Source organism: Polyodon spathula, chromosome 9 (assembly GCF_017654505.1).
Source record: "Polyodon spathula isolate WHYD16114869_AA chromosome 9, ASM1765450v1, whole genome shotgun sequence".
Taxonomy (NCBI): Eukaryota; Metazoa; Chordata; class Actinopteri; order Acipenseriformes; family Polyodontidae; genus Polyodon; species Polyodon spathula.
The window spans coordinates 8,380,185-8,395,972 of record NC_054542.1 but is presented as its reverse complement, the minus strand read 5'-3'; positions in this window follow the sequence as shown (position 1 = coordinate 8,395,972).

The window sequence follows — 15,788 nt, the reverse complement described above, 5'->3', positions numbered from 1 at the left end:
AGCACCCAGCACACGGCTTATCTGAGCACTGACTGCTCCTGTTATTCTTTCAGTGCGTGAAGCACCCAGCACACGGCTTATCTGAGCACTGACTGCTCCTGTTATTCTTTCAGTGCGTGAAGCACCCAGCACACGGCTTATCTGAGCACTGACTGCTCCTGTTATTCTTTCAGTGCGTGAAGCACCCAGCACACGGCTTATCTGAGCACTGACTGCTCCTGTTATTCTTTCAGTGCGTGAAGCACCCAGCACACGGCTTATCTGAGCACTGACTGCTCCTGTTATTCTTTCAGTGCGTGAAGCACCCAGCACACGGCTTATCTGAGCACTGACTGCTCCTGTTATTCTTTCAGTGCGTGAAGCACCCAGCACACGGCTTATCTGAGCACTGACTGCTCCTGTTATTCTTTCAGTGCGTGAAGCACCCAGCACACGGCTTATCTGAGCACTGACTGCTCCTGTTATTCTTTCAGTGCGTGAAGCACCCAGCACACGGCTTATCTGAGCACTGACTGCTCCTGTTATTCTTTCAGTGCGTGAAGCACCCAGCACACGGCTTATCTGAGCACTGACTGCTCCTGTTATTCTTTCAGTGCGTGAAGCACCCAGCACACGGCTTATCTGAGCACTGACTGCTCCTGTTATTCTTTCAGTGCGTGAAGCACCCAGCACACGGCTTATCTGAGCACTGACTGCTCCTGTTATTCTTTCAGTGCGTGAAGCACCCAGCACACGGCTTATCTGAGCACTGACTGCTCCTGTTATTCTTTCAGTGCGTGAAGCACCCAGCACACGGCTTATCTGAGCACTGACTGCTCCTGTTATTCTTTCAGTGCGTGAAGCACCCAGCACACGGCTTATCTGAGCACTGACTGCTCCTGTTATTCTTTCAGTGCGTGAAGCACCCAGCACACGGCTTATCTGAGCACTGACTGCTCCTGTTATTCTTTCAGTGCGTGAAGCACCCAGCACACGGCTTATCTGAGCACTGACTGCTCCTGTTATTCTTTCAGTGCGTGAAGCACCCAGCACACGGCTTATCTGAGCACTGACTGCTCCTGTTATTCTTTCAGTGCGTGAAGCACCCAGCACACGGCTTATCTGAGCACTGACTGCTCCTGTTATTCTTTCAGTGCGTGAAGCACCCAGCACACGGCTTATCTGAGCACTGACTGCTCCTGTTATTCTTTCAGTGCGTGAAGCACCCAGCACACGGCTTATCTGAGCACTGACTGCTCCTGTTATTCTTTCAGTGCGTGAAGCACCCAGCACACGGCTTATCTGAGCACTGACTGCTCCTGTTATTCTTTCAGTGCGTGAAGCACCCAGCACACGGCTTATCTGAGCACTGACTGCTCCTGTTATTCTTTCAGTGCGTGAAGCACCCAGCACACGGCTTATCTGAGCACTGACTGCTCCTGTTATTCTTTCAGTGCGTGAAGCACCCAGCACACGGCTTATCTGAGCACTGACTGCTCCTGTTATTCTTTCAGTGCGTGAAGCACCCAGCACACGGCTTATCTGAGCACTGACTGCTCCTGTTATTCTTTCAGTGCGTGAAGCACCCAGCACACGGCTTATCTGAGCACTGACTGCTCCTGTTATTCTTTCAGTGCGTGAAGCACCCAGCACACGGCTTATCTGAGCACTGACTGCTCCTGTTATTCTTTCAGTGCGTGAAGCACCCAGCACACGGCTTATCTGAGCACTGACTGCTCCTGTTATTCTTTCAGTGCGTGAAGCACCCAGCACACGGCTTATCTGAGCACTGACTGCTCCTGTTATTCTTTCAGTGCGTGAAGCACCCAGCACACGGCTTATCTGAGCACTGACTGCTCCTGTTATTCTTTCAGTGCGTGAAGCACCCAGCACACGGCTTATCTGAGCACTGACTGCTCCTGTTATTCTTTCAGTGCGTGAAGCACCCAGCACACGGCTTATCTGAGCACTGACTGCTCCTGTTATTCTTTCAGTGCGTGAAGCACCCAGCACACGGCTTATCTGAGCACTGACTGCTCCTGTTATTCTTTCAGTGCGTGAAGCACCCAGCACACGGCTTATCTGAGCACTGACTGCTCCTGTTATTCTTTCAGTGCGTGAAGCACCCAGCACACGGCTTATCTGAGCACTGACTGCTCCTGTTATTCTTTCAGTGCGTGAAGCACCCAGCACACGGCTTATCTGAGCACTGACTGCTCCTGTTATTCTTTCAGTGCGTGAAGCACCCAGCACACGGCTTATCTGAGCACTGACTGCTCCTGTTATTCTTTCAGTGCGTGAAGCACCCAGCACACGGCTTATCTGAGCACTGACTGCTCCTGTTATTCTTTCAGTGCGTGAAGCACCCAGCACACGGCTTATCTGAGCACTGACTGCTCCTGTTATTCTTTCAGTGCGTGAAGCACCCAGCACACGGCTTATCTGAGCACTGACTGCTCCTGTTATTCTTTCAGTGCGTGAAGCACCCAGCACACGGCTTATCTGAGCACTGACTGCTCCTGTTATTCTTTCAGTGCGTGAAGCACCCAGCACACGGCTTATCTGAGCACTGACTGCTCCTGTTATTCTTTCAGTGCGTGAAGCACCCAGCACACGGCTTATCTGAGCACTGACTGCTCCTGTTATTCTTTCAGTGCGTGAAGCACCCAGCACACGGCTTATCTGAGCACTGACTGCTCCTGTTATTCTTTCAGTGCGTGAAGCACCCAGCACACGGCTTATCTGAGCACTGACTGCTCCTGTTATTCTTTCAGTGCGTGAAGCACCCAGCACACGGCTTATCTGAGCACTGACTGCTCCTGTTATTCTTTCAGTGCGTGAAGCACCCAGCACACGGCTTATCTGAGCACTGACTGCTCCTGTTATTCTTTCAGTGCGTGAAGCACCCAGCACACGGCTTATCTGAGCACTGACTGCTCCTGTTATTCTTTCAGTGCGTGAAGCACCCAGCACACGGCTTATCTGAGCACTGACTGCTCCTGTTATTCTTTCAGTGCGTGAAGCACCCAGCACACGGCTTATCTGAGCACTGACTGCTCCTGTTATTCTTTCAGTGCGTGAAGCACCCAGCACACGGCTTATCTGAGCACTGACTGCTCCTGTTATTCTTTCAGTGCGTGAAGCACCCAGCACACGGCTTATCTGAGCACTGACTGCTCCTGTTATTCTTTCAGTGCGTGAAGCACCCAGCACACGGCTTATCTGAGCACTGACTGCTCCTGTTATTCTTTCAGTGCGTGAAGCACCCAGCACACGGCTTATCTGAGCACTGACTGCTCCTGTTATTCTTTCAGTGCGTGAAGCACCCAGCACACGGCTTATCTGAGCACTGACTGCTCCTGTTATTCTTTCAGTGCGTGAAGCACCCAGCACACGGCTTATCTGAGCACTGACTGCTCCTGTTATTCTTTCAGTGCGTGAAGCACCCAGCACACGGCTTATCTGAGCACTGACTGCTCCTGTTATTCTTTCAGTGCGTGAAGCACCCAGCACACGGCTTATCTGAGCACTGACTGCTCCTGTTATTCTTTCAGTGCGTGAAGCACCCAGCACACGGCTTATCTGAGCACTGACTGCTCCTGTTATTCTTTCAGTGCGTGAAGCACCCAGCACACGGCTTATCTGAGCACTGACTGCTCCTGTTATTCTTTCAGTGCGTGAAGCACCCAGCACACGGCTTATCTGAGCACTGACTGCTCCTGTTATTCTTTCAGTGCGTGAAGCACCCAGCACACGGCTTATCTGAGCACTGACTGCTCCTGTTATTCTTTCAATGCGTGAAGCACCCAGCACACGGCTTATCTGAGCACTGACTGCTCCTGTTATTCTTTCAATGCGTGAAGCACCCAGCACACGGCTTATCTGAGCACTGACTGCTCCTGTTATTCTTTCAGTGCGTGAAGCACCCAGCACACGGCTTATCTGAGCACTGACTGCTCCTGTTATTCTTTCAGTGCGTGAAGCACCCAGCACACGGCTTATCTGAGCACTGACTGCTCCTGTTATTCTTTCAATGCGTGAAGCACCCAGCACACGGCTTATCTGAGCACTGACTGCTCCTGTTAACAAACCCGCTGTGTCTAATAACTGACCCCAAAGACAGGATGGTATGCACAAACTTAAATGTACTACCTGAAAGTAAGGCACAGAAAGGGAGAACCTTCTTTAAGCAAGGATCCATGCTCACATTGTACAATCTCTTTGCTCGTGTCTCCACAGCAATACATGTGGCGCTGAAAAAAGGATACATTTCATCACTTTTCCCAGTGTGAAAATCTGAGTATAACATTTCACACACATTTTCAAAACCTGATCGTGGTACAGTAACTCAAAACATAATCACTGAATCGTATAATGGGAATCTATCTTTATTTAATGAGTTTTCAAGAGGGTGAGATATTAAAAGGGTCATCGAAAGGGTTTACTCGAGAGTGCATATGAACACTCTGCACGGGACCTCAAGGGTTTGAAGCCACGTATTTTCTTTGCATGCACGCACTTTTTCTGGGGCAGCCTATACTTATAAATGATCAAACGTGAGCTTCGGTAGGCAAGTCAGAAAGGAAAGTTTCCACCCTCCTTTATCACTGTTCACATACCAAATTCAGAGAATGTTAAAAAACAGGATTGGGGCTTCAGTGCCAAACTGAACAACCTGTATCTAATCAGCTCACTCGAACGGCGCTGAGGAATGAGGCTGTGATCTGTGAACTCATGCCAGAGCCCCCTCCAGTGTGAGCTGCACAGGAATATGCAAAAATGTGTTGATTTCAAACTTTGCAGGCTTTTCCATTTAAAAGTGTAGGAGACCGCAAAGCTGGAAAGCAAAAAAATTGTCATTCCTTTATTCCCAGGCAAGCTTTGAGTTCTTCCAAAGCAAGCCTTGCCTGGTAAGTCCCTCCCAAACCAACACCTTTAAAGTATTTATATTCCCTCCATTTTTAAGATGCTGCCAGTTCCGCGGGTTTACCAGCAGAGACAGAATAAGCAAATCGCGGGGGTCAGAAATGCTCAAGCCTCTTCCAAGATCCCTGCCTGCAAAATGTGCTCCCCTGTCCGGGAATAAAAATCCACTCTGAACTCCCGCTATGCAGAATTGATACCGTACAGGAGGCACTACTGCTCAGATTCTGGAAAGCAAATTACTCCCTGGGTATGTATCCTAGAACAGAAGAAACTAATCTGAGACTTCCTGAACTCATACTCCTGTTAACTCTCTTAACTCTCTGCAGCTGCACCTTGATGCTGTGTACTATATATATATATATCTTATAGTTTGCTGTTGTATTTGAGCCCCCAGGTTAGAAACTGTATCTACTGTAGTTGCACATTCAGTTCAGGAAGTTATATATCCAATATCCGTATTAAAAAATAAATAAAAAAGGAAGAATAAAAAAACAGCCACCAAAGGTTAAAATAAATGTAGCTGCACACACCGTACTCCAAATGTTCTTCCACTTTGCACTATCACACCGCCAACCTGTCACATGCCAGAGTTATCTTTTAGTAAAAGAGGAAAATGGTGTTCAATTAGGAACCAAAGCGTTCCTCTCGCTTACACTTGACAGCACAGTATTCCCCAGCAAGCAATACTCTTCTATTCAAAACACGAATGCCAGGTTTACTTCATCTGTCATTCTAAGTACCGGGAGCTCTAGGGAACAGTTTTGTGGGAATTCTGAGTTCACGCTAAATGGCACAGAAAAAAAGCATGAACTTGTATGCTGGATAGTCATAGAAGAAAGAGAAAGAAATAGTGAAACAGCTATTAGAAATCTTTAATACAGTATTCTAGCATGCTGTTGTGTAGTAATAGTTATATTCAGAGGAGACAGGCGCGTTGGCCAATATATGAAGCAAAAGGAATAGTGTCATTTTCACAGATAACACTTTGTACCCAAATAAGCCTGTGCCTATTTTTGTTATATTTACAAAAAAATATCCAATCCTGTGGTGGTGAGGGGGCGGAGCGGGGACGGACGGACGGACGGACTCTGAATCCAGTGAGCAGTCTGAAATCTCATCCCCACTAAGCAAATGTAACAAAAACAAAATTCATATAAAAGCAACAACAGAGCAGACTGATGCCAGTGGCCACATAAAGAAATACAAAACGATACATTATCTCTACTAATTCCCTCTGCAATGCGCCAACAGGGAACAAGCATTATTATTATAAATAACAATATCTAAAAATAAAATGACAATAACCACTCTACGAATGATCTACATTACAGTATACAGCTCTTGCCAAAAGGTTTGCATCACCCTAAAGAATTAAAACATTTTGCTTTAGAAAGTCTTATGAAACCTGCTGAATAATGTTACGCTGACATTTGAATTACACACCGCTTTGCAGTTTTCCATATGCTAACGAAAAACTGCCAAATTGAAAAATGTGACATTTCGTAATCTAACATGAAATACTGTGCTACCATTATGGCGACAGACTTTTGCGATATAATTTTGTAGTTTCTTCGATTACGCGATATTAAATAAAAAGATCTAAATTATGTTCATATAGATTATTTTATTCATGGTCACAATCCTAATAAAATGTGTTTAACGTGTCGCGCATACACCCACACTGACTTATAAAAACGTACATACTGTAGAAAAAGTAATGAAGTTATTAAAATAGCATTCCAGGCTAATGCATTGTTCTCCTCTCCTCAAAGGCATTAGTCTTTAGTGCTGTCAGCAACTGTGCAGAGTTTATCAACAGGGCCATCTGCGGGATGCACATGCTCGGTTAAGCAAGTAGAGATACAACGTAACTGTGGAAACACCTCAATACAGCAAGAAGAAACACCTCAATACAGCAAGAAGAAACACCTCAATACAGCAAGAGGAAACACCTCAATACAGCAAGAAGAAACACCTCAATACAGCAAGAGGAAACACCTCAATACAGCAAGAGGAAACACCTCAATACAGCAAGAGGAAACACCTCAATACGGCAAGAAGAAACACCTCAATACGGCAAGAGGAAACACCTCAATACGGCAAGAGGAAACACCTCAATACGGCAAGAGGAAACACCTCAATACGGCAAGAGGAAACACCTCAATACGGCAAGAGGAAACACCTCAATACGGCAAGAGGAAACACCTCAATACGGCAAGAGGAAACACCTCAATACGGCAAGAGGAAACACAATGAAACACCTCAATACAGCAAGAGGAAACACAATGAAACACCTCAATACAGCAAGAGGAAACACAATGAAACACCTCAATACAGCAAGAGGAAACACAATGAAACACCTCAATACAGCAAGAGGAAACACAATGAAACACCTCAATACAGCAAGAGGAAACACAATGAAACACCTCAATACAGCAAGAGGAAACACCTCAATACAGCAAGAGGAAACACAATGAAACACCTCAATACAGCAAGAGGAAACACAATGAAACACCTCAATACAGCAAGAGGAAACACCTCAATACAGCAAGAGGAAACACCTCAATACGGCAAGAGGAAACACAATGAAACACCTCAATACAGCAAGAGGAAACACAATGAAACACCTCAATACAGCAAGAGGAAACACAATGAAACACCTCAATACAGCAAGAGGAAACACAATGAAACACCTCAATACAGCAAGAGGAAACACAATGAAACACTTCAGTACTGCAAGTGTAAGCTGGCCTTGCAGTGCGAGGCACTGGCGTTCGGGAGTCTGTTCTGTCAGTCCAAACTCCACACTGTGTTTCTAGAATTCAGTAACCAGAGTACAGGGCTGTAGAAGAGTTATTCAAATGCTCATGCGGTATCTGAGAAGAGCCCCTGAAGCAGCGGTTGTTGAAGTTAACCGATTTCGGCACAGTGATTGAATTGCACACTTCTGCAGCTCTGCAATCTTTCAATAGCAGCCTGGGGGTGCAAAGCTACTGCTCACTTCAACCTTTCCACCGTGGCCTGCCACGTCACCTGTTTTATCTTAGAGATTTAAAGCAAAGACCTTTAACTTGGGAATACAATTAGGTTTCTAACATGGCTTGAATGAACAGTCTCTAAAGATAGCACTGGATCAATGAGAACAATTTTTTTTTTTTTCCTGACCTGGACTCCAGGGGCCATGTGCAAAGCCTAACATCCTTTATTCATTTAGATTAGAGATCCCTGCACTGTCTCTGCAAAGCTTGCATCACAGTAAATCTGCACACTTCCTAACTAGCTTGAAACACATTGCTCTGAAATGGTCATGTTTTCATGTTGCATTGCCCTCAATGTGTTGATATAAATGATATTCTGCAGCTTCCTGGAAAGGTATGGACTGCCCCTGACATGCACTGTACCACGTCAGGCGTTTGCAGATCGGATGGACAGTCATACCGACAGATATAAAAGGTGGCGTCACAGCCAATACAGCTTCATTTCATGCCAAATCTCCAAGACATGTGCCTGACTTCGAAAGCTGTGGGACAGTGGTGCCATGTTAGCAGGAAGAGCAATCTGGGATGGGAATAAGACTCTTACTGCATAGCAGTTTCACCCATTCCAGGTATTAATACCAGCTCGATTAGCCACAGTGTGTATGCAACAAGCTCAGATGTGTCTTACTAAACACCTAGTAAAACCAGGAATGGATCAAACAGCTATACAATGCGCTTTCCATCCTGTACAATACAGAGCCCAGTGAGCTAACCAGACATGCAGAAACAGTTGTGTAGAAAAGGGATATTGTTTAACTTAGTGATAAGTCATGGCTGTAAAAGCAATGGTCTAGCATACGGCGCAGTATTAAGCAGGTCTAGCATACGGCGCAGCATTAAGCAGGTCTAGCATACGGCGCAGTATTAAGCAGGTCTAGCATACGGCGCAGTATTAAGCAGGTCTAGCATACGGCGCAGTATTAAGCAGGTCTAGCATACGGCGCAGTATTAAGCAGGTCTAGCATACGGCGCAGTATTAAGCAGGTCTAGCATACGGCGCAGTATTAAGCAGGTCTAGCATACGGCGCAGTATTAAGCAGGTCTAGCATACGGCGCAGTATTAAGCAGGTCTAGCATACGGCGCAGCATTAAGCAGGTCTAGCATACGGCGCAGCATTAAGCAGGTCTAGCATACGGCGCAGTATTAAGCAGGTCTAGCATACGGTGCAGTACAAAGGCATATCCAGGAAGAGAGGAATTATGGGGGACCAGCAAACAGGGCAATTCAGATGAAGCGTGTTACTCACCACCGCACCATCAGCCCATGTTCCAGAAAGTTCTTTAGGTTCGGGAGGGTTTGACGTAGGTCTGGAGTCGACAGGGCATGTTGGTATCTCAGCTGGAGAGAGAAACGGAATAACTTTATATTTTTACACAAGAATGTTTTCATTGTGCATTAGTCTGAGAGTCTCTTGATTTAACTTCTGAGAAAACTGTAATAAAAATGTCAAGCACAACAACTTCAAAATTGAAATACATAAAAACGAAACCCTGGATTCCCTGCTCCGAAGTCAGTGTAATTCATTCTGACACATTGGGCACACACTCTCCCCAAAAACACTTCAGCTGCGCTTGAGATTCAGAGAGAACTGGGCTCCTGAAAGGGTCTCTCAATAACACTGCAGAAATAAAAACACCTGGCATGCAAAGCATAGGGACTTGGTTAAAACGGTTTGCCGAAAATACCAGAAACACCTACTGCAAAGAGAAAAATACCAGGGGTGAAACTCCTACTGCAAAGAGAAAAATACCAGGGGTGAAACTTCTACTGCAAAGAGAAAAATACCAGGGGTGAAACACCTACTGCAAAGAGAAAAATACCAGGGGTGAAACACCTACTGCAAAGAGAAAAATACCAGGGGTGAAACACCTACTGCAAAGAGAAAAATACCAGGGGTGAAACACCTACTGCAAAGAGAAAAATACCAGGGGTGAAACTTCTACTGCAAAGAGAAAAATACCAGGGGTGAAACTTCTACTGCAAAGAGAAAAATACCAGGGGTGAAACTTCTACTGCAAAGAGAAAAATACCAGGGGTGAAACTTCTACTGCAAAGAGAAAAATACCAGGGGTGAAACTTCTACTGCAAAGAGAAAAATACCAGGGGTGAAACTTCTACTGCAAAGAGAAAAATACCAGGGGTGAAACTTCTACTGCAAAGAGAAAAATACCAGGGGTGAAACTTCTACTGCAAAGAGAAAAATACCAGGGGTGAAACTTCTACTGCAAAGAGAAAAATACCAGGGGTGAAACTTCTACTGCAAAGAGAAAAATACCAGGGGTGAAACTTCTACTGCAGTGAAAAGGTTTTGATATTATAATATTTTATTTTGACACTTTTTGCAGTCCAGTTTTTTCCTTTAATATTTTATTTTTTTGTTTATTTGAAAATTCTTTATTCAGGAAAGCCATATGAGCTAATTCAGCTCGGTTTCATAGACATCCTGGCAAGGGCAATACATTTAGTTTTCCACAAACAAAAACAGAAGACACCATAAATACAATCAATCAGTAAATAAATATAAAACACAGAGCAGTTCAGTAAAATCATACAGTACACATACAGGGCTCGGATCAATACTGGTGCAACAGTTTTTTAAATTACTATGCAAGGTCTCTGATCTGAGCGTAACTGGCAAGTGGTTCTAGTCAATATGTTGCTCTCATAGTAACTAACATTAGGCAGACATTCTCACACACGCACACTAAAGTTACTGAAGCTACCTGTACTCTGCGACACTCCACCAAATACAATGAATCCTTTCATCTTTCAATGTCCCGGAACACATTTTTTGTTTTATTTCAACAAACTACAGATCAAACAGGATGTGTTTGCTTTGTTCCTTCTGCTTATGAAGCTTTACTAATAAAAGCATTAGCTGAAAGACGGGGGGCCTGGAAGCAAGACAAAACAAACCACCAGGTCAACAGTTAATAGCCCTGCTAGGCAACAGTGAGACAGGAGGAGTATGTGGATATCTGGGCTTGTGCTGAAGCCCATACTACACAAAGAAAACCCTGAAATGATCCAATGCCAATTTTGCAGTCCTGATAAAAGCATTTGCCAGCTATGACAGACAACATATAAAAACCACCCTTTTTTTTTAGTCCTCTAATAAGGAGCCTGTGTGTCTCATTCTGTGGTGCTGTCCTTGTTGCAGTAGAATACCAAAACTAAAAAACAAAACAAAAACAAGAAATCCCCAGTTGGAAACATAAGTTATTAATTGTATTTATTTATTTTTAGCATAAAGTCATCTATATCTTTTTCTATTGTTAGATTGTTAAGAGATTCTCCATTTGCAAGGTCAATAGCATGCCCAGTTGCTTAAGTGTTAACACATGCCCTAAGCGACTGCCAGAGCATGTACAGAATAAATAGGACGTTTGACTAAAACCCTGCGTTTCACTGCTGCTAAACCCTGGAATGGTTTACTCTTCCTGAACCCCAGCCAGCCCTTTCACAAAGCATGCAGCTCTCTCACAACTTAGTTCTGCTAGGTTTTTTTTTCTTCCCATTTTCTAATCTGTTATGGTGCAGAAGAGGAAGAGCGTTTGACATCCCATTTGGTACTGAAATGCTGCAACCCTGCAAGAATAACACAGCAAGCCATGAGGGAGTACCACTGCGCTGGGGTAATGCAGTCTAGTGCTGCCAAATGTCTAAACGCTGTGTCCACATGCAAATCAAGACCAAAGAGAGTTGCTATCAAACGCCAACATTAATATTCTTTTATTGCAATCAAAGAAATGTCATTCCTTTTTTCTTTTTTCTTTTCGGTTGCTAAAGCTGGCAAGTTATCTAGTTGTTACTGCACTGACCCAGCTCCAGGCACGTCTGCTCTCGTGCTTCCCAACTGGAAAAAAAAATGTCATTTTATTTTACTAAAACTAACGATAGCCACGACCTCTACGTGGACTGTACCACTCATATGCCAGGAGGTTAAAATAATATGGTAGTGAAATGGTTCATCTTTACTGATTCCATTCCTGCATTTACTCTTCTAATGAAGTAGTGTCCTGCCAATTAGATTATACACACCTATACCATGCTGTATTAAGACAGTTTCAGAGCAGACGGCTTTTACTGTTAGGAACACCATTCACGATTTCTATGATGAATCTTTTACAGCCCTTCTTGCTGGCTTGCAGTCCCCATATTGAACACTGCCCCGTGCAAGAGCCTTCATAAATCAGCAGAATATTCCCTCCCAGCCCCCATCAGTCGCTATCATTTAATACGGGACTTATTTTTTCACACAGAGTCAAGGAAGCCCAATTGCTTTCTCACATCCTCAGGACATATTCTTTTATATACACTTTCTGCTGATCTACTTATCTTGCAAAGTTTCCTGCCAATCACTGTCTACGTTCCAAAGGGGTTCAGTAATTGTAACTTTTTTTATTGCAACAGTCACATATCTGCTCGTGAAGTGGTCTGTTCTGGATAACAACACGATTATTTATGTGGATAGAAAAACAAACAGTCTGAAAGCTTTATTGTAAGAAGTTATTTTGATTAAATGTGGACACAGGTGTAACTTTTGTGGCAACACGTGGTCTACAGAAAGCAGGAAAACACATTTCCAACCGCCCAAAAAATTGAACTTGCTTAAAAAACCAAGTGCATGCCCAACAGGACACAAAAATAAATACCAATGGACAGACTCAATTAGTAAAATACACAGTCAACAAAAGCAGTACGTATTTTGGTTCAAACCAAAAGGCTTGCATTAAACTCACAAGCTCCCATCACACCACTTGATGTACAACATCTTGTTTACATACATCAAACAATGCAGATTTCCACGGTCGATGTAACAGGACATGCCAGACCTTTACCAAACAGAATAACCAGCCAAAAGAGAAGGGCCTGCCAATACAACAACATTCAAATAACATGTAGTGCTCAGCATGTCACTTTATAAACACCAGACTGTGAAAGAGATGTAAATCATCATGCTTCAGTTCAGCCAGGTTCACTGTGCTTCTTCCCCTGCAATGTTCTCATATACTATAGAGATAGCAGCTATCATCCAAACATGCCTTATCAGCAGGAGTATTGCCATTTCAAACCCCCTGTGTGTTGAAACTTTAAGGATCTCTCTGCGGTGAGTCTTCCAGACAGCTTTTCCCTTGGCAGATGGTGCTTTGTAACTGCTAACAAGATCATGGTGAGAAATGTACCTTTTCCATTGAAGGGCCCTGTAACAGGAGAGGCCCAGATTCAACCGCACCCAGCACACTGTTTTGTTTATTTTTATTTTTTTTACAGTACGCTGTCAGGTTGATGTGATCTCTGTCTGTAACAGATAGGAGGGTCGCCCTTTGTGTTCCTTTCTGCATTCTATTCATGTGGACGGACTGAAGCACTTCAAGGTCTTTCACTCCAGAGAGAGTTGTCAAAGTAGTACAATGCTATGTATTCAGTGGTCCGGTTCCATTACATACAGCATCTTGCATGCACAGCGTATAAAGAAAATGTTATTTTGCAGCAAGCGTAACGCAAGGGCATCCCTTATCATTGTGTTTTTAAAAAGCGCTCATGGGAGGGGGGGGGGATGGGGGGTGCGGGGTACGGCTATGAAGCTGTGATTTTCCTGATTGGAATTAAATGAGTTCATTAGATATTAAGTGTGTTCACTGTTTAAAAGGACTGCTACCACAACTTTCATATCTCCTATTCTGTCCACTGGCCAGAGTCACATGCTTAAAATCCATACAATGCAAGCAGGTATAGTGTACTAAAGAAAAACAAATGATTTTAGAGTATACTTCACATCTGTTAAAATAAAGTTCTTGTGTAACATTTTAAAACAGATTCCCATAAACTGGAAGCTATGGTGAATTTCAAATGTTGCTTGCTCCACTTCGGAAAGCAGTTCTGGTCAGGTGGCACCTGTGTTCTTCAGTAATGTTTAAAGGCTTTCCTTCCGTGTTGCAAAAATACAAAAGTTAGCATCAATTATCTGCGGGACACATGTCCCTCGTACCGTAAAGGGTTAATGAACGTCTGTGTGTGTCTACATATTACAAGAGCTGCATCAAGTGGCAGTTAAAAGGGCGTCTACCTGCACACAAAATCGAGAACAAAGAATGTGCCCCCATTTCAACGAGCCATTTCGATCAAGGTGAGGGTATATGTATTAAAGAAGGGTGCTGATGGCTCGTTGACAGAACTAAGCGGTTGTTATTTTTAGGGAGGTCTCTGCTATTTCATGGTAGGAATGGGTTAAAAAGACTGGGAAACATATTGCTGATTTCCCATCATAAACGAATCAGAACTCCCACTTCTATTACACTTTTCAACCTTAAACAAACTGCCATCACTCAACATTTCCTCTGATTTTATTCTCTCGTTGCTATTTCCTGAAAACAGCCTATTTGAAAAGATAAATCGATCATTTCAAATTTGCGTCACGTCACTGAAAACGAAGTTTGACCGCCAGGCAGCAGTTCTGATGGACAATGCCAATGCTGCTCATGATCCCAGCATTCACTCTGTCACTTGTTATTGCTGCCCTGGTGACATCACTCCCGCTTGTGACACGGCTAAGCAAATACAGAGGGCAGCTTGAACAAGGCCCGCTTCTGGAAAATAGAAATGTAATCTATCCTGTCTCATTAAAGAGATACAGAGACGCCTTTTATTTGGTGCCAAAACCTTAGCTCTGAGGAATACAAGACGTGGCCATTGGGCTAATTTGTTCACTTTGTATTACTTTACCAATCCCTCAACGTACACACACAGTCCCAGCAGTCTCCTACATCAACTGCTGTAGTGCTTTCTCCTCATTGGATTTTATTAAGAGTGTGTGTGTGTGTGTGTGTGTGTGTGTGTGTGTGTGTGTGTGTGTGTGTGTATATATATATATATATATATATATATATATATGTAAATAATGTGTGTGTGTTTTTTCTTGCTTAACTTTATCTAAATCACTTCAAAAGCATGCCTGCATTGGCAGCCGTTTACACAGCTTTCATGGTGTAGAGCGCAATAAAACAGAGCGAACGTGTTGCCCATGACAGCCCTTTGAAATATATTGGTTTAGTTGAAATGGCAGGTTTATTATTTGTGAAATTTGCTAGAAAATTCTCAGAACGCTTCAGCTGGTTTATAAAGCTGTACATTTTTCTAGTTATTTTCTTAAATAAAAAAGTTTCTAACAGTTTAATATATGAAAAAAATATATTCCATAATAATGCTTCTCTGAATAAATTGCAGCTGGAGTGATGGGCCACTTTAAAATAAAATGTTGCTATAAAAGCAGTAAATGCTTGTTAATACGCATGTTTGAACAGCAACACGAAGCAAGAGGCATCTGCTTTTGATTACTGACATCCTTGTTTACACAGAATAAAACTTCCAGACCCAAACATTCTTCAATACTGCAAGACAAACCTGTCAAACGCTCACACAGAATAAAACTTCACCAGACCCAAACGTTCTTCAATACTGCAAGACAAACCTGTCAAACTCTCACACAGAATAAAACTTCACCAGACCCAAACGTTCTTCAATACTGCAAGACAAACCTGTCAAACTCTCACACAGAATAAAACTTCACCAGACCCAAACGTTCTTCAATACTGCAAGACAAACCTGTCAAACTCTCACACAGAATAAAACTTCACCAGACCCAAACGTTCTTCAATACTGCAAGACAAACCTGTCAAACGCTCACACAGAATAAAACTTCACCAGACCCAAACGTTCTTCAATACTGCAAGACAAACCTGTCAAACTCTCACACAGAATAAAACTTCACAAACGTTCTTCAATACTGCAAGACAAACCTGTCAAACTCTCACACAGAATAAAACTTCACCAGACCCAAACGT